We start from the raw sequence: 22974 nt of genomic DNA on the forward strand, positions 1-22974 counted from the left end.
TTCAGCTTTGCACAAATTAATTCTGCTTCATTTGATGGTGGTTTTGTAAAGGTGGGAACAAACAATCAGTGTCATTTCAACCAGTGCTGGTATCTCTTTTAAGTCTGATGTGATTATGTTTAATCACTTCCTTCCATAAAATCATACAGCTGTACAGTAAATGTAGACACAATTCGGCTGAACATAGAAACCCAACAGCATTGTATTCAAATTAATTCTAACCAGGAGGGAAATGTTTTCTTGTGTGCTTGTGATTGTATCACAGTTCTCAGATACTCCTTCCAACCCCCTCAGTGTGTCATGTTTAATCAGGAATCTATGCCATGAAAAAGGTGTAGGCTGGTGTTTACCTAAGACAAATGGTGACGTTTTACATCCTTAACTTACATCATCTAAGTCTGGCAACACACGGCTGCTGTTCCATGCTTTCCTATGTATTCCACTGGCATAAACAAAATTATCCTAAGGCGTTTGTTCCCTGCCATAGTGTTTGACAATCTGTCCAATATCATGTGTCACACAAACAGCAATTTCTTGACAGGACTTGCTTACATTGACAGCCATACTGCATGAAGATCAAAGCTTCCATGAGGTTTTCACAGTAACAGTGTTTATGCTCCTGCACAATGGGGAAAAAAATCCTTTTCATGCTGTGTTTCATTGAAAGATGTTTTATTACTTTCCATCCCAAGAAAAAAAAAAAAGAAAGAAAGAAAACGCGTGCTTTACTATGACAACAGACCAATCTCAAATATTATACACACAAATCCAGTGAACTGTAAACGAACCAGCTTTCAGTGCACAATATTTATGACTTGTTCTATTTGCTACTGTACCTGTGGTTCTATAAAAAAATAAACTAGAGAATGAATAATATAATGCAGTGAGCCTGAACATTTAAAGTCATATAGGTCCTAATATTTCTTCATCTTTTCTTTAATTCCTAGCAGACACTATCTTCCAGAGGGGATGCCTCAATGCAAACAGAGACATTAACTATACAATACAGCACAGACTGTATTTCACATAGGGGTACAGTACATGTAGGGTTATCATAATCCATTTTTTAAATTATTTATTTATATATTTATGCATGTGGATGAAACTGATTACTGCAGTTTATCTATTTTCCTCATTCTCTCCAAATGTATAGAGGAGCTACACAATATGTACATTTTCTTCCATGTTAACTCAACCACAACATTAAAACCACTGGGTGCTCTCAACAGTGTTTGTTTTGTGGTTTTTTTACCATTATTTTGTATTCAGCAGCTCACAATTACAATTAGAACAACATACCTGAACTTATTAATTATTCTGAAGTAGCAGCTAAAAGAACTTAATTTTATAATATAAGCACATATTCACTGTAACAAGTGGTCATTGACGAGTCGGCACAATCGCGTGCTTCGGGCAAATGAAGTTCACAATGAAATGATGCAATAAAGTGTAACAATGTTTTCATTATCTGTAACTGCTGATTTCTAATCTACTGTATGAAGGTACCGTGATTTTCTCCAAATAGTTTCCACACAAAAGTGCCTAATTAGTAATCAGTACAAGTGCTCAGTGCTGATAAAATACAAAAAGATGATCCGCAGAATACCTTTCATTCTTTCTGCTTTTTTCGCTGGCTGAAGCCAGGGCTTTCAACAAAGTGCTGCTATTTAAATCAATACATCCCTCATTACAGAATGATGAATATTTCATCAGCAAGACTATTACTTCAAATGAATAATTTAACTGTGTTATATCAGGAAGGATTGGGGGTTCAGTGGTACCCTGGTCCCTCAGCTTTTAAACACAGTCCCTCATTATAAAGCTCTTTAAAACACTGTATAACCTCACCAAAAAGGTCCAGGATTAGGTTCAGGGATTGTTCTCTCTGAAAATGTCAGGGTCGCAGTTGAATCTACTGACAGTAAAGGTATCCTCGCTTCCAATTAGGCGTTGTAATGAAAGCATTTATCTTTATTACACCCGTACATCTTTGCATGGGTAAATCTTTCACAAATGTATTGTTTTGTTTTTTATTTAATTGTTTTAATGAACCATAGTTTATTAAACATTCATAAAAAAATTAAACAACAAACAGTGAATAAAATGAATTAATTTTTTTTCAGTCAGTTGCAGATTACATTGCTCAACAAAATATAGCAATGCTGTAATGTTAACAGATTTCACTCAAAGCTTTATTCAGGTAATCAGCTTGTATTTTTAAGTCTATCCACAATTACATACCTAGGTCACATTCAATGAAATGTTTATGCAGCCATAAACTACAACAGTGTTGTTATCTGAAGCAGCATCGTGTTCTAAATCATTCATATAACTTGAACTTGCAAGTTTGATATAACTTGAAGAAACAGAAACCCCATGAGATGGTCGAACCGAGGTTGTCCAAGCAAGACACAGAAACCCAGCAGGCGAGTCGTGAACTGGCCCGAAGTTTAAACAATGTTCAAGTGTTTCAGGACATTTGAAATGAGGGATGCTAGTGTACAACAAGGAAGTATCCATACGAACAACATGCATTTGTTAGCAAATGATGAATCTTCACAACAAATGATAAATTAATAAAGTCACAGATGGCTAAGCTAGAACTTCTACTACAATAATCGAGGTTCTGACCTTCTGTCAGTGGAAGCTACTTTAGGTGCCTTGGTAGTTTTTCCAATGTATTTACTTTGAGATATTACCTCATTGTTATGATGGTGATGGTGGAGAGTGCTCTGTAACACAGTAGTACAAGTTTTCACGTGTTCAACTGGGATGTGATCAGGTGACGGTGACCTCCACACCATCTGATTAACATGACTTTAATTCTCATAAAAACCCTCAGTGACCACTCCTCTCCTGTGGATGTGGATACTGGGGAAAGGCGCAGATCGCTCAAATCAAGATCGAATCGGATTAAGGTAATCATGCAGCACAACTTTGTATTGATTTGCAGTGACCTCAAGTGTGAGCCCCAAACACGCCATACAACGCCCCTCGACCCAGTGCAGAGCCACCAGATCTCAGTGAAGGGGTTGAGCAAGCATGGCATGTCCCCTTCTCACATTCACTCACTCACTTGTTGAGAATATGATGAAGCATGTTTCATCTGACAAATATCACTTACTGTTCACATCCCTCTGTAGACTGGTGCCTATGGTTTTGGCACCACTAAACTCTCAAATGTGCATTCTTCATTATAATGAGGCATTTATGCCAGGGGTGGGCAATTCCAGTCCAGTTTTTTTTTCTTACATACTGAATAATGCACAAGAATCACAGTCATTAAATGCACAATGAGCTTTCTCTGCCTTCATTTTCCCATTGTATTTATGATCTTTCCCTTAGGTCTAAATGCAGATGTCACCTTAAACACTGTTCCTACTGAAACACCAGCACGGAGCATGTCTCTGTGAATGAAGCTCCTGCCATCTGTGCCGCAACAATGGGCCCTATTTGAATGTCACAGAGCTATTCCTCCTCCCATCCTGATCCAAAACCAGAATCAACTGGACATGCTCAGCACTTTTATACATGTCATTGAATGTATTGTTATTGCTTAATGTGGGCAGTTTTTATATAGATCGCACTGGCGTCTGCTCATGCCCACCTGACTTCATCTTTTGAAATGCCTGGATTCAATATATTATTTAATAATTTAATATTAAGCATGAACCTAGTGACATGTTTTTTCTAGATAATTTAATATTTAGAACAAAAATCTTTGAGTGATCATTTAAGCCCTAAAATATAGTGTCAATGTAGCTACAATAGGGCCAATCATGTTACCTTAAACATGTACTGAGTACAGTAATTCTGCACAAAAGATAACTCTATTTCCATTGACATCAAATTCACTACACTAAATATCGAATAAGCAGAATTTAACCTTTGGGATTTTCATGGTGGAAAACGGATGAATCCACTTCCTTCTCTGAACTTCATCAAAATGGAGATAAGAGTTCTTTGAAGTGTTGAGCTGTGCTGGGTATTAAGTAACACAAGGTCAAATTCAGCGTTCATGAAAGATTATGGAAATGCCAGTCTTCTCCCTACCTCTCCACTCTGTAGTTAAGAGCACTGACACTGAGAGCACAGTGGTTAAGTATGTCGTACACAGATAGACGTGTTGATTGTAAGAGAAGCACCTATTTCAGTCACATGCCCGCTCATTTGTAGTCTTTCACTTAGACAGGTTATAATTTTGGTGTAATTACTTCCATTAGCATGAATTGCTCTTCTGAAGCTTGAGTTTGTAATGACATATTGTGAATGCAAATAGTGGAGCATGGGCAGCACAGGCTCTGCAATCTTTTTCCTTCAAAAGGCTGCACATCCTTTTCTGTGAATAGGACGTTTACCAAGGTAATATATCAGTATCAAGCAACAGAAATCCAATATATCTACAGATATAACTTTATCCTTTTGGGCAAAATGTAGGCTGAGGTTGATACCATTTCCTACCTGAGTCCTCTACTAGTGTGGAAACACGCCCACAGTGCTGAATGTTAATCACTGATAAACAGCATGTTGTGTCAATATGGTGTGTCGCAGTTTGTGCATATATTGTATTATACAGATTTAATGTTTGTGTTGCGTCTGACTGTTTGGGAAGGAAAACTTCCGCTGTGATTTGTTACGAACTGACTGACGGGACGAACGAGTAAGAACAAAAAAGATATATTTATTAACAAAAAGGGCAGGGGACACAGGAAACTACACAAACCAACAAAGTATCAAATTAAAGAGACCCAAAAACGCTGTAACAACATACAAACAAAACCATAACCCAACATACAAAGTAACAACTGAAACTACACACTAATGTGGACCAAACTAACAGACAAAGCAGAAGTACAAAGTAACAAACCAAAATCACTGCAGGAGGCAGGATAGACGGAAACAAACGTACAAAACTAACAGGACAAAGTAACAACAAAAAATACACTGCAAAAGGCAGGCCAAACAATTCAAACTAACAAACAAAACAGAGGTTCCTGATGGACAAACGAACGAACGAACAAACTGACCAGAATTGTGGAGCATGAATGAAATCAGGGTGACAAACCAGCAATGAGCAGAGAACTGAGGGGTGCTTTTAAAACAAAGGGATGCACAGGTGAAATGAGTCAATAATTAGTCCAGACTGGAGAGTGGGGGGAAGAGGAAGTCCATATATGGTGTGAGACAGGAGGGTGAGACCAGAACAAAACAAAACCAAAGCTGCAGACAGGGGCAGAGGGAGGAACTGTAACAGAACCCCCCCGGCAAGGGGCGGATCCCAGACGGCCCCAAACAAACTAGGACGGGCGGGGGGAGGGAGGCCCGGAGGAGGGCCCGAAACACCAGACCGGGAGGGCGGAGGGAGGCCCGGAGGAGGGACCGGGCGCAGCAGACCAGGAGTGCCTCCGGCGGACGGCCAGGAGGCGGCAGACGGACCAGGAGTGCCTCCGGCGGACGGCCAGGAGGCGGCAGACGGACCAGGAGTGCCTCCGGCGGACGGCCAGGAGGCGGCGAACAGGACTGGAGAGACGACGAACCAGAAAGCCGGGCCTCGGGCGGACGGCCGGGAGGCGGCGAACAGGACTGGAGAGGCGACGAACCAGAAGGCAGAGGCGACAAACCAGAAGATAGAGCCTCGGGCGGACGGCCGGGAGGCGACGAACCAGAAGACAGAGCCTCGGGCGGACGGCCGGGAGGCGACGAACCAGAAGACAGAGCCTCGGGCGGACGGCCGGGAGGCGGCGAACCAGAAGACAGAGCCCGAGACCCTTGAGCCGGCTGGAGAACCGGGGACCGGAAAGCCAGCCGGAAAGCAGGCCGAGGACCCCCAGACCGGGGCCCAGGATACGACCCACGGGGCAGGAGACCCGCAGGCGGACTGCCGGATGGCGAGCAGTGAGCCGGGGAACAGCAAGACGGCTGAGGACTCCCAGGCGGACTGCCCGGCGGCGACGAACAAGGCTGGAGAGCCCCGGGCGGACTGCCCGGTGGCGACGAACAAGGCTGGAGAGCCCCGGGCGGACTGCCCGGCGGCGACGAACAAGGCTGGAGAGCCCCGGGCGGACTGCCCGGCGGCGACGAACAAGGCTGGAGAGCCCCGGGCAGACTGCCCGGCGGCGACGAACTTTGAGCCCGCTGGAGCTGAGGGGCCAGGACAGGACCACAGTTCTCAGGGGCCCCCCAAGGAGACAGGAGCAGGGTGGTGGTGTCCTCACTGTCATCCCACCACATTTCCTGGGGTGGCAAACAAAGTTCGAATTTAGGAGACGGCGACGACGACGGCCTCTGCGTCGACCCGTCCGAAGACTGAAGAGACGGCGACGACGGCGACCTCTGCGTCGACCCGTCCGGAGACTGAAGAGACGGCGACGACGGCGACCTCTGCGTCGACCCGTCCGGAGACTGAAGAGACGGCGACGACGGCGACCACTGCGTCGACCCGTCCGGGAACCTGGCGGCTGCAGGGACCAGAGCAGCAGCTGACACCAGAGCAGCGGTGACTGCAGCAATCAAGGTGGCTGCAACTGCGGCGACAGCTGAAGGACCAGGAACAGGAGCCGGATCCGTGACAGGAACAGGAGCCGGATCCGTGACAGGAACAGGAGCCGGATCCGTGACAGGAACAGGAGCCGGATCCGTGACAGGAACAGGAGCCGGATCCGTGACAGGAACAGGAGCCGGATCCGTGACAGGAACAGGAGCCGGAACCGTGACAGGAACAGGAGCCGGAACCGTGACAGGAACAGGAGCCGGAACCGTGACAGGAACAGGAGCCGGAACCGTGACAGGAACAGGAGCCGAGACCAAAGCAGCCTGGGCTGCTGGACTAACAAAAACGGCATCGGCTGCTGGACTAACAAAAACGGCATCGGCTGCTGGACTAACAAAAACGGCATCGGCTGCTTGGGAACTAACCGAAGCAGCCTGTGCTGCAGGACCAACAAGAGCAGCGGGAGCTGCTGGGCTAACAAAAGCAGCATCGGAGGCTGCGGAACTAACAAAAGCAGCATCGGAGGCTGCGGGACTAATGAAAACAGCATTAGCTGCAGAACCAACTAAAGCAGCATCGGGGGCTGCAGGACCAAAAAAAACAGCATCGGTAGCTGCAGGACCAACAAAAGCAGCATGGGTAGCTGCAGGACCAACAAAAGCAGCATGGGAAGCTGCAGGACCAACAAAAGCAGCATGGGAAGCTGCAGGACCAACAAAAGCAGCATGGGAAGCTGCAGGACCAACAAAAGCAGCATGGGTAGCTGCAGGACCAACAAAAGCAGCATGGGTAGCTGCAGGACCAACAAAAGCAGCATGGGTAGCTGCAGGACCAACAAAAGCAGCATGGGAAGCTGCAGGACTAACAAAAGCAGCGGGAGCTGCAGGACTAACAAAAGCAGCATTAGCTGCAAGACCAATAGAAGCAGCATTAGCTGCAGGTGACCCTGGAACCCGGGGAGCCTTCCGCCTCCGACGTGGACGTCGGCGCTTGCTGGGAACCCCCATCCACAAAGCCAAGCGGGTTCCCTCGTATAGCGAATACTGGGTGTCGCTAATTACAGGAGGCTGGCTGAACGAACAGCTGCTACGGAGATCCAACGCCGGGGCTGACTGGGCCTTAAGCTCCTCATATATGGAGCGAGCCTCCTCTGGGCTCAAAGCAACAGGGGTCAGAGGGTCAGGTGAGGTGAGAGCAGTACCGTAACAGTCCAGGTAATCCTCATCCGAACTATCACTACCATAACCAAAATGGGAGCAGGGAAGAAAAATGGAGAGACCAGTGGTGGAACGAGGTAGTTCCATGGTCGCAAACTGGCTGGTTTGTTCTGTTACGAACTGACTGACGGGACGAACGAGTAAGAACAAAAAAGATATATTTATTAACAAAAAGGGCAGGGGACACAGGAAACTACACAAACCAACAAAGTATCAAATTAAAGAGACCCAAAAACGCTGTAACAACATACAAACAAAACCATAACCCAACATACAAAGTAACAACTGAAACTACACACTAATGTGGACCAAACTAACAGACAAAGCAGAAGTACAAAGTAACAAACCAAAATCACTGCAGGAGGCAGGATAGACGGAAACAAACGTACAAAACTAACAGGACAAAGTAACAACAAAAAATACACTGCAAAAGGCAGGCCAAACAATTCAAACTAACAAACAAAACAGAGGTTCCTGATGGACAAACGAACGAACGAACAAACTGACCAGAATTGTGGAGCATGAATGAAATCAGGGTGACAAACCAGCAATGAGCAGAGAACTGAGGGGTGCTTTTAAAACAAAGGGATGCACAGGTGAAATGAGTCAATAATTAGTCCAGACTGGAGAGTGGGGGGAAGAGGAAGTCCATATATGGTGTGAGACAGGAGGGTGAGACCAGAACAAAACAAAACCAAAGCTGCAGACAGGGGCAGAGGGAGGAACTGTAACAGATTTCCTTTTGGTTTTCATAAGTTGAGAAACATCTTATTTAAAACAATTTGAGGATATTGTTATCACTGCAGTATTGTGTGTTCTCGTACACCATATCAATATATTATCAATTATAACGGACTCGACTTCAGGTTTGATATTCTATATCAGTTATAACAGCATCTGAGCTTTTTCACTGGGAAATATATCAACATACAGTAAGATTGAATCATCTCAAAACTCTCCTTCAGCACAGTACACTTCTCCATCTGTGACCTCAATATGTTGCTAGAGGTCATGGATTCAATAAAATGTTGACATTATTGGCTGGTACAGAGTAAAACCCAATTCCTAGTCTTCAACAAACACTTAGAGTGTGAGTAGTGATAATACTGTACATAGTACATCGTAGTATAAATAGCTAAATGATTATTTTGTGCAAGAGAAATTGTTAGTTTTAAGTGTGAGCTGCAGAGTCAGATTTTTTTAGGGCTTCATCTATATAATTATACCAGTTAGTTTCAAAAGATTTGATAAGATCAACATTACAGGCATTTTCCAAATGGTAGGTAGATAAAAACATCTCCACATGCACGTTTTCAATATCTAAAAATGTAATTCAAGACAAATAAACACTGCTAGAGCTTTCTTTGATTGTTTAAAACGTTGTTTTGCCTCTCTGCCTCTAAAATCTTGAGCTTCAAGGATCCAAACCACTGTATTTAACATAGCTGGTAATTTCTTTTTAGCAGCGAGCCATTCATATCCTCTCTAACAGTATGTCCTCGTAGGCTGCGCTGATAGTGATGGCTGAAGTAACTTATCTGGATCTATCTCTCCCTGGACTCCCGCCTATCTCACCATCCTCTGTCCGAGAAACCTATTGAATGACAAACTGTACTGTTCTCTGTGGATCAATGGCTCATAAGTATAAACCAATTTCCTTTACAAACTGCACTCTGGGAAATAAACAGACACACTGCCTCAGGAGCCTGATATAGTGCAAGCTTCAAAAGCCCATTATTCATTTTAATGTTGTGGAACTTTGGTGGATATGCCAAACTTCAGAGATTAGGTTAAAAAGTAAATATTGCAAAAGTAAAACCAACCAATAGAATATGGTACAAACGTTTTTATGACTGACATATCTTATTAAAGAGCACTTTATCGTAGTGTTTTTGTGATTAAAATGGAAGAAAACACTCTGTCAATTGTGGTTTATGTGCTCTTGGATTGGATATTTGAGAGTTCACGTTGCAACAGTTTGCTTGTTTTGTTTTGCTTGATTTCCTATGATACAACTCATAACTGCAGATGCTTTTCCACAAACAACAACCTGTTCTTGATTACTGAAGGCTCCTCCAGCACACTGCCAATAAGAGTGGGTAGCAAATACAATATAAAGTTTTACAACAGCATAGGGCTGTATAGATGACTTTCATAGCTAGAACAATACTGGATCAATAATACCCTGTCCACTAAATGATTGTGACTTGCCAAATTGGAAATGTGTTGCTATTTATGGTCAGTTCTTATGAACTGAGATACTGTAAAGGCAGTATATAATGAGGTGAGTGAAAATGGATGAAATATCAAACAACAATGCTAAATTGAATACATGTGAAAAAGAGAAGATATCAATATAAGATAAAAGGGAGACGACAGTGATTAGATTAGATTAACCCTGCGTACCATTGTGTTTTGTTAATGAAGATAAAATTAAAGCAGATTAGAGTAAAACAAATAAAACAATCATCTCAGCAGCAGAAAGGCTAAAACTGCAGTAGCATGGAGAGAGCGATGCTTGATGTGTTATGTTTTCCCGTACTTTAATTTGACACAAAGCAGAGTTTAGTTCACTTCTGTACGTGCTTCGCAGTTGTTTCATCCAGTGTCATCATAATAGACAGCTGCTGGATATAATAGATGTTTTTAGGACGCCTTTTTATGACCAGGTTTTGAAAGATAGACCCTTTGTTGTTGACGTGGCATTAAAAGAACGTCCGTTCTTTTCAAGTCTGATCTGCTTTTTGTTTTGCTTTGTTTTGATTTGTTTTTGTTTTTCTTCCTACATGGTTGTCTTGAGACTATTACACTGATGATGCAATTATGATGGAAGAGCTACCAGTAGTGTGTAGTAATGTTATGACTAAACACAGTGTTCGGAAAACACTCCCAGATACAGTAACAAACTATAAAGTGGATCGTGCTGCACATATTCCTTTTTTACTTCGTCTCGCTTTAGAAAAGCAGCTCGCAACCCATTAACATATACACGTTGTGTTTGTGTAGATTTCCTAACGACACCTCGAGATAAGAACAAAACAAGGCATGTCGGTGATTAGACACGAGGTTCCACTGCTGTTGTCAGACTATCTGATAAACTTTAAAAAGCGTGGAGAATGATCAATGATTTTTTATTTATTAATTTGTAATTAATTATTGTAAAGGCAAAGATCAGATCTGTGTTGCTATAGAAACTTAGTCTTAGTGTTGGAGATGACAGTAGTTAAAGCCAGAAAAGTCAGAGAAGACAAGTATGAAAAATGTTAATTGTTTTGGATCAAAATGCAGCTTCTGCACTCATCATTCATCTCCTTAAACCTTCCAGGTCGTTTTACAATGACTTATCATCCTCATTTCGGTAGTCCATATAGCAACTGCTAACATATAGTACAGCATCACATTACATATAACGCGATAATTAAACAAAAATCTATGTCAAATGATCTCATATTTTATTTAGTTCTAGCTGTAGATTTCACTTTTTTTATTTCTCATTTGCAAAATTGAGCTTTTTGAATGATGATAAAACCCTTCAACCTTTATTTGGACTTTGTATTAGCATTAATGAAACTTTCTATTTTTTATTTTATTTTTTTTTACTTTTCTTGACAAGACCACATTAATATTAATTAATATTCATTTAAAGGTTAAGAAATTTGACATTTTGAAGTCACCGAAGTTAATATTGAAATTAAAAATGGACGCACTGTTTCTAACCCTATGGCTGTTATTTTCAAAGTCTAGTTGGCCGGCCTCTCGCAGCTTTGCGCCTGTCTACTCTTACAGTTTTAACTTGGCGCCTGCCAGCAGATGTATTGAAACTTTTGGAGCCTTTTTCCCCTTCCAACACTACTTCAGTGCTTCCACTCAGATCTGAAGAGTTTCTTGATTGCTTTAACAGCGCCTTGCTTGAGTTCTCTTGATGCTGTTACTCCTTTTAAAAACAAAATTATCACCAACAAAAACTGTCTTGACTAAATGAAACCACTTCAGCTATGTAGAGAGGATGGTTTAATGTCATATCATAAATTGACATAATGTTTTCATTTCCTCATGAGTACTCATCCGCTGTAGACATTATTTTTGGGGTCCCCTGGGTTCAAAATACTTTGGGGTGTTTGAAGTCTACAGAACATAAGTTTTCACTGTTAAACACTGTTAAATCATCTTTTTCTACAATAGCAGACATGAGAAAAACACTTCCTTCTCATTTACCTACTGCTGCTACTGCCAAATGGTAGATGTGTCTTTCTAACAATGTAAACACAGCAGCAAAACACCCACATCACCCATTTTGTACTCATTACCTGCCTCAGAATTGTTGCTCAGTCTTTCATTGTATCACAGCTCTGATCATAAGTTGAGATAATGTCATGTCGGTGAAGATCTCCTCACAAGGGGATGAAAACATACAGCAAGTAATGACTGTGCTAAATGTCTCGTCCAGTTGCAAATCCCTCCTAAAACTCAACAAAAGAACAAAGTCTTAAAAAGCAGGCAACATGATCAACTGCAAAACTCAGCATCTTTTGAACACATTTAACCTACACTTTAAAAACAAACACCTCAAACCATAAAGTCTGATGAAGACTTTACTTTTTCACATTAACAATAGAACACGTGACTGTGTGTATGTGATGGGTCTCCAGTAGTGATGAAAGCACTCAGAAATATCCCCCGATTCGGCATTTTTCCTCAGCTCAAAGAGCATAATAGCACCATCTCACCTCAGTGCTTAGGTTTAGCATCCAGCCCACCGATATGATGTTTTGGTTCACCCTCTCCAGCAAAAAGCTCTAAAAACCCATTATATGCTATGCTTACCAAACATCATGTAGATAACATTAGCAACTAGCTGTCCATGTCGCTCTGAGTCTGCTTGGCGTCCAAATTGGCAACTGTAATATGACAGTCATGTGTTTTATACTGCCCCCAACTGGCCGAACAGTTTAGGAGGTAAATTTCGATGAGCATCTGGTTGGTCGAGCTAACATGCTGTTGTGCACGTGTGTAAAAGTAAACCTTGATTGTTAGCAATTTGAAAATGTTGTGATTATTCTGTTGCGTTAGTTGTCTTTCTAAATTACTGGGATCCAAAATTACATTTTCATCTGTGAACGATTTAATAATGCCAGTATATCAAACTACTGGACATATTATTTTCCATATTATAACTTCTGAAAATGATCATAAGTTAGTATTTAATGTCTATGTTTGTTCTAAATGACTAATTGAAATACTAATTGAATGGAGAGAAATATATAGAAAAGAGGATCAACTTAAAAACATTATGTGAGCTGTGCTTTTTATGAACATATCTGTGTTAGAAAACACATTTCAAGACTGCAACAGAGCATAGGAGAAAACCAATTTACACTGAACACTGTAAGGGTTTGATCTCCTGCAACAGCCATTTTCTCTGAACCTCCTACTTAATGTTTTGACACTGTTATCCATGTAAACGCTCAGCGCAGTGCTTATGAATACTGAGAGCTCTCTTTTGCACATGAATTGTCAGTGAGTGGTTGGAGATCGTTTAATTCTTAGGAGATGGTGATTAACACATGCATTCATTCCAGGTTATGCACCTCTTTGATGCCAGCGGAGGGAGAGGAAAAGATGGGATGGGAGAGAGAGGAGGCGGAGGCAAGACAAAGAGAGGGGAAGAGAGGGGAAAAGACGACAGAAAGAAATACAAAGAGACAGATAGAAAGCCACATAGGGATGGGAGAGACAAATCCCTCATAACCATGTATTACTGGTGTGTGGCAATGTGCAGGAAAGAGTCTTCATTAACACTGTTGATACTAAGCACAGCTTCATTCAAAGCACAAAGAACACTTTGCGTTTGCAGACATTATCAACATTGCCCTTAGCTCGACAAAGACTGGAATGAAAAGAGGCGACCATGTATTGTGCAATAAAAGCAGCCAGTAATTATGTTCCAATTTCCTCTTTAACAACATTGTCTTTCATTCCTGAATGCAGTCAATGTGGTATTTGTGGTGGGAGTTTGTCTGTGTGGAGGAGGGGTCATTTTTAAAACTGAATAAACAAAGATGAATAAATTATGGGCACACAAGCATCCAGAGTCAGAGTGAGGAGGTATATGTGTCGAACGTTGCATAGAGAAAGGATAAAATATCAGAAGATGAAAAATGTGATTGGAACTTTGCATTGTAATTGTAAGATCTAACCATTTAGATGGCTATTGAGGCTGTAATTATCCTCCTTGTAATGCCTTCAGCTAGTCTCATACTGTGTGGAGATATTTTCATCCCCTCACCACTGATAATATGCCAACACCTTCCTTTGGGTAAATATCTCATTGTTTTTAAAGGTCATGTCCCAATTACTGATTCATAGCTTGTGCAAAAGGGCAGATTTTCTTGAATGAGACCGCAGCTAAGGTGATTTGCACAGCGCAGCATTCATCCATACTGTATCTATTATCTATAATCTTCTAACCATTCATGCGGCGTATCTATTATCCATCTATACATCATATCTGTGGATTACCGAATGGCAGCAGATCATAGCCTGAGTGCTGCAAAGCACTTGAGTAATGATTTGCACTGGAATAGACCAAATACTGTCTTTGTTCTTCAGTTTCTTGCTTTAAATTTGCACTGTTAGAACTGTATTTACTGTATGCTTGGCATAATCCATGTTATTGCAAATTATGGATGGCAATTGTGTCCTTGTTTATACACTGAAGTGAATTTACAGATCTTAAGCTTTGAATTGTGCTATCGTGCTATGTACAGGGCGTCAAAACAGTCCCCCAATCACCCTTGCACTCTCTAAAAGTAGCACACACAGGGAATACAGGAAGGATTGGTGGGGCTCCACTCAAACTGTCAAACTGCAAGTTTAACTGGAATGGTGTCATTACCATTATCGTGGTGCAGTTTTTGGTTTTTGCCTTTAAAATGACAGTTTGGAGCCGATTCATAAATTGAAATTTTCTCATTTAATGAGTAGTTCAGGGGAAAAAAAAGTTTGTGAGAAAGTTAAAATTAGTTTATGAATGGAGCACAGAAAAGACAGGGGGGTCTATGAAATTCAGTCTAGTGATTTGAGACTCAATTCAGTGATTTCAGTTATAAGCTATTTCAATTTAAAGCACTATTTATGAACTGACCTCGTGGACCTGTCAGTCTTTCCAATCTTGCACAGAACGTGTGCAGTTTATAATGATAATACTGCCAGATTTATTACTCAAAAAAGGATATTTTAGAACAATGGGTTCTTGATGTGAGACAGAAGAGGACAAAAGCAGACGTTTCAGTTCTAGCTGGCAACCATCAATTTTCGTGGCTGAAATAACAACTGTCGCTGGCAGATTTGATCAGCTGCAGCAAGCTAGTTAATTAAGTAAACATTTAATCTGCAAGTTGATTGACAGCCTGGTCTTCAGCTGACTTTCAAGGATTCCAGCTGGCTCGTTTTAAAAAAGCAAATCTTATTTCTGCATTTTCCTCATGCAGGTGACGGCTACATACATGATATAATGTCTCAGGCAATAAAAAGAATCCTCACTATCATGTAGAGACAGTATTTTTTCCTGCTGTGCAAGGCTACTTAGTAGTAGTCGTATCATAAGGAATAATGTAAGATTAGTCTGTTATTCCATTCAATTCTGTTATTTCGCAACCCAGTTTAGCAGCTTGCAATTATAATTGGTTCGAGCACAAGTACAGTGATATCAAAATTGTAAAGCTAGGAATTTTGACAGCTGATTTAAGTTTGTACATTAATAAGCAATGAACCACTCATCTATTCTACCTAACAGTGAACGTGCACTTCCAACATACCACATTTTGATCTAGAACAAGGGATGACATTAAAATATTTATGATGCTAATGAGACATTTTGGCTCTCGCCATGTAAACTTATTACCATTTGTTCTAATTTGTCATATGCTATGTTTTCAAAAGGATGGCCCAGAGCTTTAACCGGTGCACATCTCTTTTCAAATGGCTGTGTGAATTTCTCCGAAAATAATAATTTATGGCGCACCTTTTAGTGGGAGAACTCTTCATATTTCAGAAGAGCACTTTGACCAATTTCACAAATGAAATTACCCAGGGTCCTTAAATATTGATTGTCAGCTTTTTATTTTTTTAACAGAGATGAAAGTATGTCAGATAAATGTAAAAACTGCCAGTGCGATATAGTGCAAAACTGTGTGATTGTTTGTAAAAGAAATCCATGCAGAATATGTTTATACTTCTAGAAAATACTTTTATTCATCTGTTGCATGCTGCTACACTTGCAGGTGATGGTGTGTTGAGGAAATAAGATAGTGATTGTGGACCTTGGGGCGCAGTAGAAAGAGGTGAAATTGCTAGTAACATCATGAGTGGCCTGTCACAACGTGTGGACAAACTATGTGGGGATGATGGGGGACAAAGGAGGCGATTAGTTGGACAGAGCACTCGTAATACACTCTCAGGGGGCTCCTAAGTCAGGCAGCTCAATGCTGCAGCCAGGTTCACTGAGCAATTAAGAGAGCTGGGAGAATCAAAGTGGCTTAGCCTGATGCTCTGATGCTCAGCAGCTTTGCGGCAGTGTTGAGAGCAGAGGGTCACTTTCAACCCCTATCAGTCCACCTGTGTGTCTTAATGCACCCATCCACACTGGCTAGGGGATTTGAGAACAGAGCCAAAGGGACAAGTGGGGCCAAAGTAGTACATAGGAGGAATTATTCTCCTCTTTCTCCATAATTGTGTCTGACATATCCTTTGGCTCCTCTCCCAGATCACTAGCGATACATATATTTTTCTTTATACCCTTGTTATCCCTGGCTCCTTAATGAATTATTTATGATGGAGAGAGTGAGGTGGTGGAGCGCATTTCCCTCTGAGTAAACATACCAATAAAAGCAGAGATGACTGCAGTAAAATTATATGGAATGCACCATTTGCCCTTTTACCAAAATGGGTTTCAAAGTATTATAGGCTGCACGCTATTTTTGAACTTCAAAAAGAGCCACTCTTAAGTAACCATCTCTGAAAACATGTGAGGTCTGAGTAAAACTGTAAAAATGTAATATCAAAAGAGCTTGATCAGTCTTTCAGGAGCCTTTACCATAAAGTCAGTCATATTGTGATGCAAAAACAATTGATCCTAGCTGTAATAATCCTGGCAGCCGCATAAGCTGAATTGATTAAATCCTCTTAAATATTCAATTTTATAATGAATTTTGACCTCCAAGGTACAGTAAGTGCAAACAGAGTCATTAAATTGCTCTACCAGTTTCTTCCAATTTCAGATGAGTATCGAATATTGCCTACTGTATGACTACCTGGCAATCAGAAACACCAATAAAAAAAGCCTTACTGTACTGGAAGCATTAAACACTAACGCTCCAGGGACAACTCTTAAAAGGTGCTTTTTTTCTTTTTTTTTTCAACACCAGCCGACAAGACAAGCAAGATTACTCGAATGAAGGCAGTGATGCCTGGAGGAGAACAATTTCCAACTTACCAGCAGCACATTAATGAGTACTCTCTCACCTAGAAGTCCTGAGAGAAATCTGTGCTCCAATTTACAATTTTAGCAAGAATGTGAGAAATAACTGTCCGGAAAGAGGAATCAAGCTCTTTGTTACATTTCATTAATTTGGAAGAGATACCCTCGGCTTCACAGACAGACACTAGAGATAACATTAGGCAGTGACTCTCCCTCAACTTCAACAGTTATATGTTTTGAAGTCTTCATTTTCAGTCATTCTCGTTCGATCTTAAGTTATCTCGAAGAAGTTCACACGTTTGGACTGTTCTCCCTTGTATGAATCGCATTTGCCCATTGAGATATTAGTTTTTGAGATGCAGTAGAGGTCAGCGACAGGTCAAAGCAGAGTGCCTTTTAATTGAAGTTGTACATAATAAAAGACGGGAGGGGTCGGGATGTGTTTATTAATAATTGATCAAAGAGCTGTTACACTGAAATGTGTTTGCATCAATTAATCATCCCCCCAGATGCCACTAATCAGTCTTTTCCATTGCACTAACATAGCAAACCTGCAGACTACACCAGTTATGCTGAGTCCGAACCATCACTCATCATGTCTTACAGTGCTCTTAAAACTGACCCGAAGTCAGTTGACAGAGTGATTAAAACTCTATTGCCACTGGACGCTGCAGGCTTTCCTCACAATCTCCTCTAAAAGTTGGTCCCTGTCCATGCTGTGTACAGTTCAAAACTTGATTACCAGGTTTCTATGAGTTATTGACAATCTATGCACTTTAATAAGGTGATGAGACGTTCTGCAACAGTCAAAATATCCTGTTCAATATGTGTCGGGATCTGCGATCACCTGCTGTGCTGAGAGGTAGAACAGTGTAACACTAGCAATAGCAACATTATGGAAGACTTGATTAAAGTTCATGGTTGTGGGATTATTATAGTTTGGCATAGGTACATTTTTAACTTAATCCATGTATATTTAATACATTAAAAATTTTCCAAAGCGTATTGTAACGTGGTGAGACGTGTGGTACACAAATATTTTGCTTTTGAGTTTTTAAGTTGAGCGAGGTTGACCCTACTAACCAATCAGAGAAGTGTAACTATTTCTGCTTATTTTAAAGCTTCTAATTTATTAGAAGTCAATAATGACTACCGGTAATGCCTTTGCAGGGCATGGCAGAGCAGAGGTTGAAGGAGACAGAGGAGGCTAGCATGGGTTAATTTCAAGCCTTATGTTAGAGCTATCTAAGGGGGGCCTGGTGGTTCAGTGGTAGAGCATTAGCTTTGGATACAGTGAAGTGAAGCAAATCACATATAACTACAGTGGAATTTTTCATCCATTCAGGTGCATATATGGATGTACAGCTGTTGCTCAAAAGAATACAATTGTTTTTTGGAAGATTAAGTATTGATTGTGATTGAAAAAAGAAATTAAAAAGAATTAAGAAGAAACGAAGGTGTACAGTATTTACTATAGGGGGGATTGTGGAGTTCTCGGTGCATTGTGCAGTGCAAACCTCACAGAACACTGTTGAAACTCAGCAGCTGCTACACTGCATAGCAATGAAGCACTATGTGAGCACCACGACGTGTGAAAAGCTGCGCCTGCATCTTGTGCGGTGTTCATGCTGCTACGTGTTGTCTGTCTTGGTAAAATGCTGTTCGGAGTTGTTAGCTGTTAATTGATCGGTGTATCAATGCATCTTGAACCTGCTATGAATTCACACCCTTTTTTTTTTTTATTTCTAGTTATTCAGTGTCATGAGTTGAATAATTCTGGTGGGAATATACTGAAAGCAGTTATAATTTGTTATCCATTGTTACGCATAACTCCCAGAGTGTATGTAAAAGGAATTAATATTTTGTTAGGACAAATTACCCTGTGGTGCAGTTTGCAAAGTGTGATAATTTTCTTCTTAAACACATTTAACAGCAACAGCTCCAACAGTCAACATTATCACAATTGTCATATATAGATTTTTTCAAATTCAGGACTATATATAGTATTTTTTCCAGCTTGCTGATTTTCAAGTTATCGACTGTAAGAGCAAACAAATGTTCACTCTGTCTTCCAAAGAGTCCCCGCCGTCAAATCTGTCTGAAATCACAGCCGCATCTTTAATTAAGATAAAAGCCCAAACTGATGCTGTTTTGTATTTACTACATCAGTGAACATCCAAGTTAATCCGAGAAAGGATTATTTCCACCAGCTGAGAGTGACCACTCATGTAATAAACTCACAGGTAAAGTGACTCCGTTTCAAATGGCCTGCGGAGCTCGAGGTCATCGTAGTCAGTCCCACTAAGTCATGATAGGAAATGTCCCCATCATCTTTATTTAAAGTTTAATATCTCTAGACTGTGTCTTAGTCCAGATGCTGTTGACATAAAAATGATCAATGACAGTAGATCAGCCCCATGGGATGTGCAAGACACACATCACATGATTAATGGCTTTGCGAGCTGTCATGAACTATCCTGGACCAATGCAGTGAAGGCTTCATAAATCAAGATTGTGACACGTGAAGTTTTTGTGCACTTTCAAAAACCCGCACTTGGTATGTTTTCACTTTTCTCCTTTTTGATTTCTGCAGCCCTCTAAGGGACGTAACATGATCAATTTTGCCTCCAGTTCTGTTTGTTCATAGCTCAGCTACTGTATCCTGTTGACAGTAACGTTATTGCAAACTGCCTCCGGTCTAATGATGAATTAAACATGAAATTTAAGAGTACAAATAAGATGTCCCCCAGGAAAGTCTGTCATGCGCTGTCATACACTAATGAATGTCTCTTGAACCTGCATTAAGTGTTTACCACTAGAGAGAAGAAAGATTCAACAACAAATTCAAAGCAACAGAGCCCTGATTTACCAACAGTTTATCATGTGCTTAGGGCTAGAGTATTAGCAGAAATTGGCTGCTTACACATTCAACAGACACAAAGGAATATGGGCACTTACTTCTCTTTCTACCTGTCAAATGCAGGCCCTAATATTCACTCACGTTTGAGTCTTTGTTTGGTCCACGAAGCCCTGAAAAATATATGGATTTCTTTTGGCTCTCCAGACACTTTAATGCGAACGAACCAATAAAATCACTGGAAGCTTCACGAAGGTAAAGGCGCTGGGTGTTGATGAAGTTGTGCTCTTTGCAATTTCAATCCCGATTGATTCGATGACACCTGTGGTCACTGTCATATCTGCAATGGTGGTTCAATATCATCTCACACGGGCATGAGATATTAAAGTTGGTTACCTCTCTGAGAAGCTGGATGTAGCCGTGTTATCAATCTAAATCCAGCATGCTAATGTTTAGAATTTGCCACTAACAATAAAATACACTATGTATACAGGTATTGTATTGACTTAAATATGTTGAATAGCTATTGCAGAATAATGGCAACTGCAAATTGACTCAAATAAAAAATGGGCTTTGATTTCATAAAAAATTTAAGGAGTTGAAATTATCAGCAGCACAAACTGCCCTTTCACATTGCAGGAGTGAAGACATTTTATTCAGTCTAATGAAAAATATCACCTTATGTTGCTTTAAATGATCCGTAATGTGTAATCAGTTCTAATTTATGTCCCTTTAAATTCTGGTGTAAATTCCCTGCTGATGTCCACTGATGATTATTAGTTTCTAGACTGAACTTAATGTATTTTTTAAATTGTTTTTATTGTGTGTCTGTTTGCGAAACATTATTCACTTCTTATTATGATAATAAACTTGAGAAGCTGCTAATCTATTTTAATACATTTGCATTCCGCGCGAATCATTAGACCACCATGTGGTCACAATAACACTCCGTAATGGCTGTATTAGTAAGACAGGTCACCACAAGTGCAGCTCGGGAATGATTACATATCCACCCACCAACAACCGAAGCTTACGTATGCACACAATTTCATCACACGATGCAAGTGTGGATACTGTCGGCACAGACGCCAGGAGGGCAGCAATAGGAGGAGATGGCGTAGAGAGGAGGGATAAAAAGGAAGCTAGAGCAATTGAACCTTTAATATCAATAATAACTTTTAAGTGCAATAGTGAGACCATTACACTTCACAGTATGATTACACTCATTAGACTAATATCTCCTTCTCAACTCTGTCCAGGATGATAGGCAAGTCTATCGAGATCCATCGGCTTTATATCCTCTGGCACCCTCTGAACATATGGTACATTTAATGATGTGGAAAAAATAAAATAAAATAAAAAATAAACTTCTTCACATAAATCTCAAATAATTGTTTATCTGACCGTGCCTTTGGGGAATGCGCGGCATTTCCATTAACGGAGAAATATAAAGAGGAAAGCCACTCATTTTGCATTTAATTGCTTGCCTTCCTGCACGAGCCAGCAAGCCCAGATATCTCGCTTTATGTCTATGACTGTGTACATTAAATCTGCAGCTTAATTAATTTACCAACATTAGTTCTGAAGTAATATCTCCACGGGGCGATTGTTTCATCATTAAAAGTTTAAGGCGATCCCACTGATGGAATATTTCTGGGTCTTAGAGTTTAAATAAGAATTTAGCATTTTCCTACCAGTGGAAGGTCACTCTTCAAATTACTTTTGCCACTTCTCAGCAGCTATTATCACTGAGTAGATCTGCAGAAGTCTTTCCTATTAGATAACGTTAGAAACACATCACGGCTTTAACTAAAGCCTGTCGAAAACTATAAATGCAGCTGTCCGCTCTCTGGTAACTGGAAAATAATAATCACTTAAAATGTTTTAGTTATGAGCTACGCTGTCTCCTTGCCAGTTGCGTGCTGGGACAGAAACCAACCCTGTTGGGATTCTAAATGGGATAAGCTGGTATAGAAAAATGGATGGATGGAAGTAGCGGAGTCTCCCCGAAGAGAAGATATGCACTATCTGTTATGAGAATGACAAGCAATATGTTTTCCCTGTGTATGAAGGGTGCGATTTTGTTATAAAAGATGTTAGAGAAAGAAGGCTGTCCGGTTTGTAGCTTCACTTTTGATGTAGTTAGCACTATCGGGCTGCAGTATGTTGTAAAAGCAGAAACTAGTGGCTCGCAGACACACACCAGGGACAGATCTATACTGTGGCACAGTCAGCAGTGTCAGCAGCCTTATAGGTTACTGCCAAGCACACAAACACTGGAACAGAGTCAAGGCAATGACACATGCATGTTAGCAATATAAAGAACGACCAACAAACGCATCAAGGAACGGCAAGGGAGGTGCGAGTACTATTATTTCTGAAAAGAGCACAACTATTTCTTTCCAAAGGCCACTGTGATTGGACTTTCAGAAAGTGTGTCATTTTATGAAAAGCAGCATTTGCGATAGTCGTAGCAGGCAAGTGCACAGCACTTTAGCAGAAGATCGGCGCAGCCCAGTAAACGCAAACCTTAAGTAGACGCCACTAAAGCAAAGCTTGCTTTGAATGTGTATCAGTCAGTAGAGTTAGTCATGTGGGAGTGTGGCAGGGCACTTAAACTTGTCCGCCTGAACTGGCTCCCAGGCTTTATAATTGATATGAAAAAAGACCAATTTGCCCTGCCTATAGTGGCATTTGTTTCCCATGAGTCATGGCCATACCTTGCATTCTATTAGTTAGGCTGGAGTTGTCCACATTCATGATACATATTCTTACCAAGCTGCGATCAAAGTGATTTACTGCTACATTTTTTCCATTCATCCACAGGAGATTTGATATTTTGGACATGCTGTTTAATGTTATTGCATTATGAATCCACTGTAGCACCAACTTATTAAATTGCTATTTGGAAATTCCCGTCGCCATGTGAGGA

The sequence above is a fragment of the Anabas testudineus genome, chromosome 17 (genome assembly GCF_900324465.2).
Source record: "Anabas testudineus chromosome 17, fAnaTes1.2, whole genome shotgun sequence".
Taxonomy (NCBI): Eukaryota; Metazoa; Chordata; class Actinopteri; order Anabantiformes; family Anabantidae; genus Anabas; species Anabas testudineus.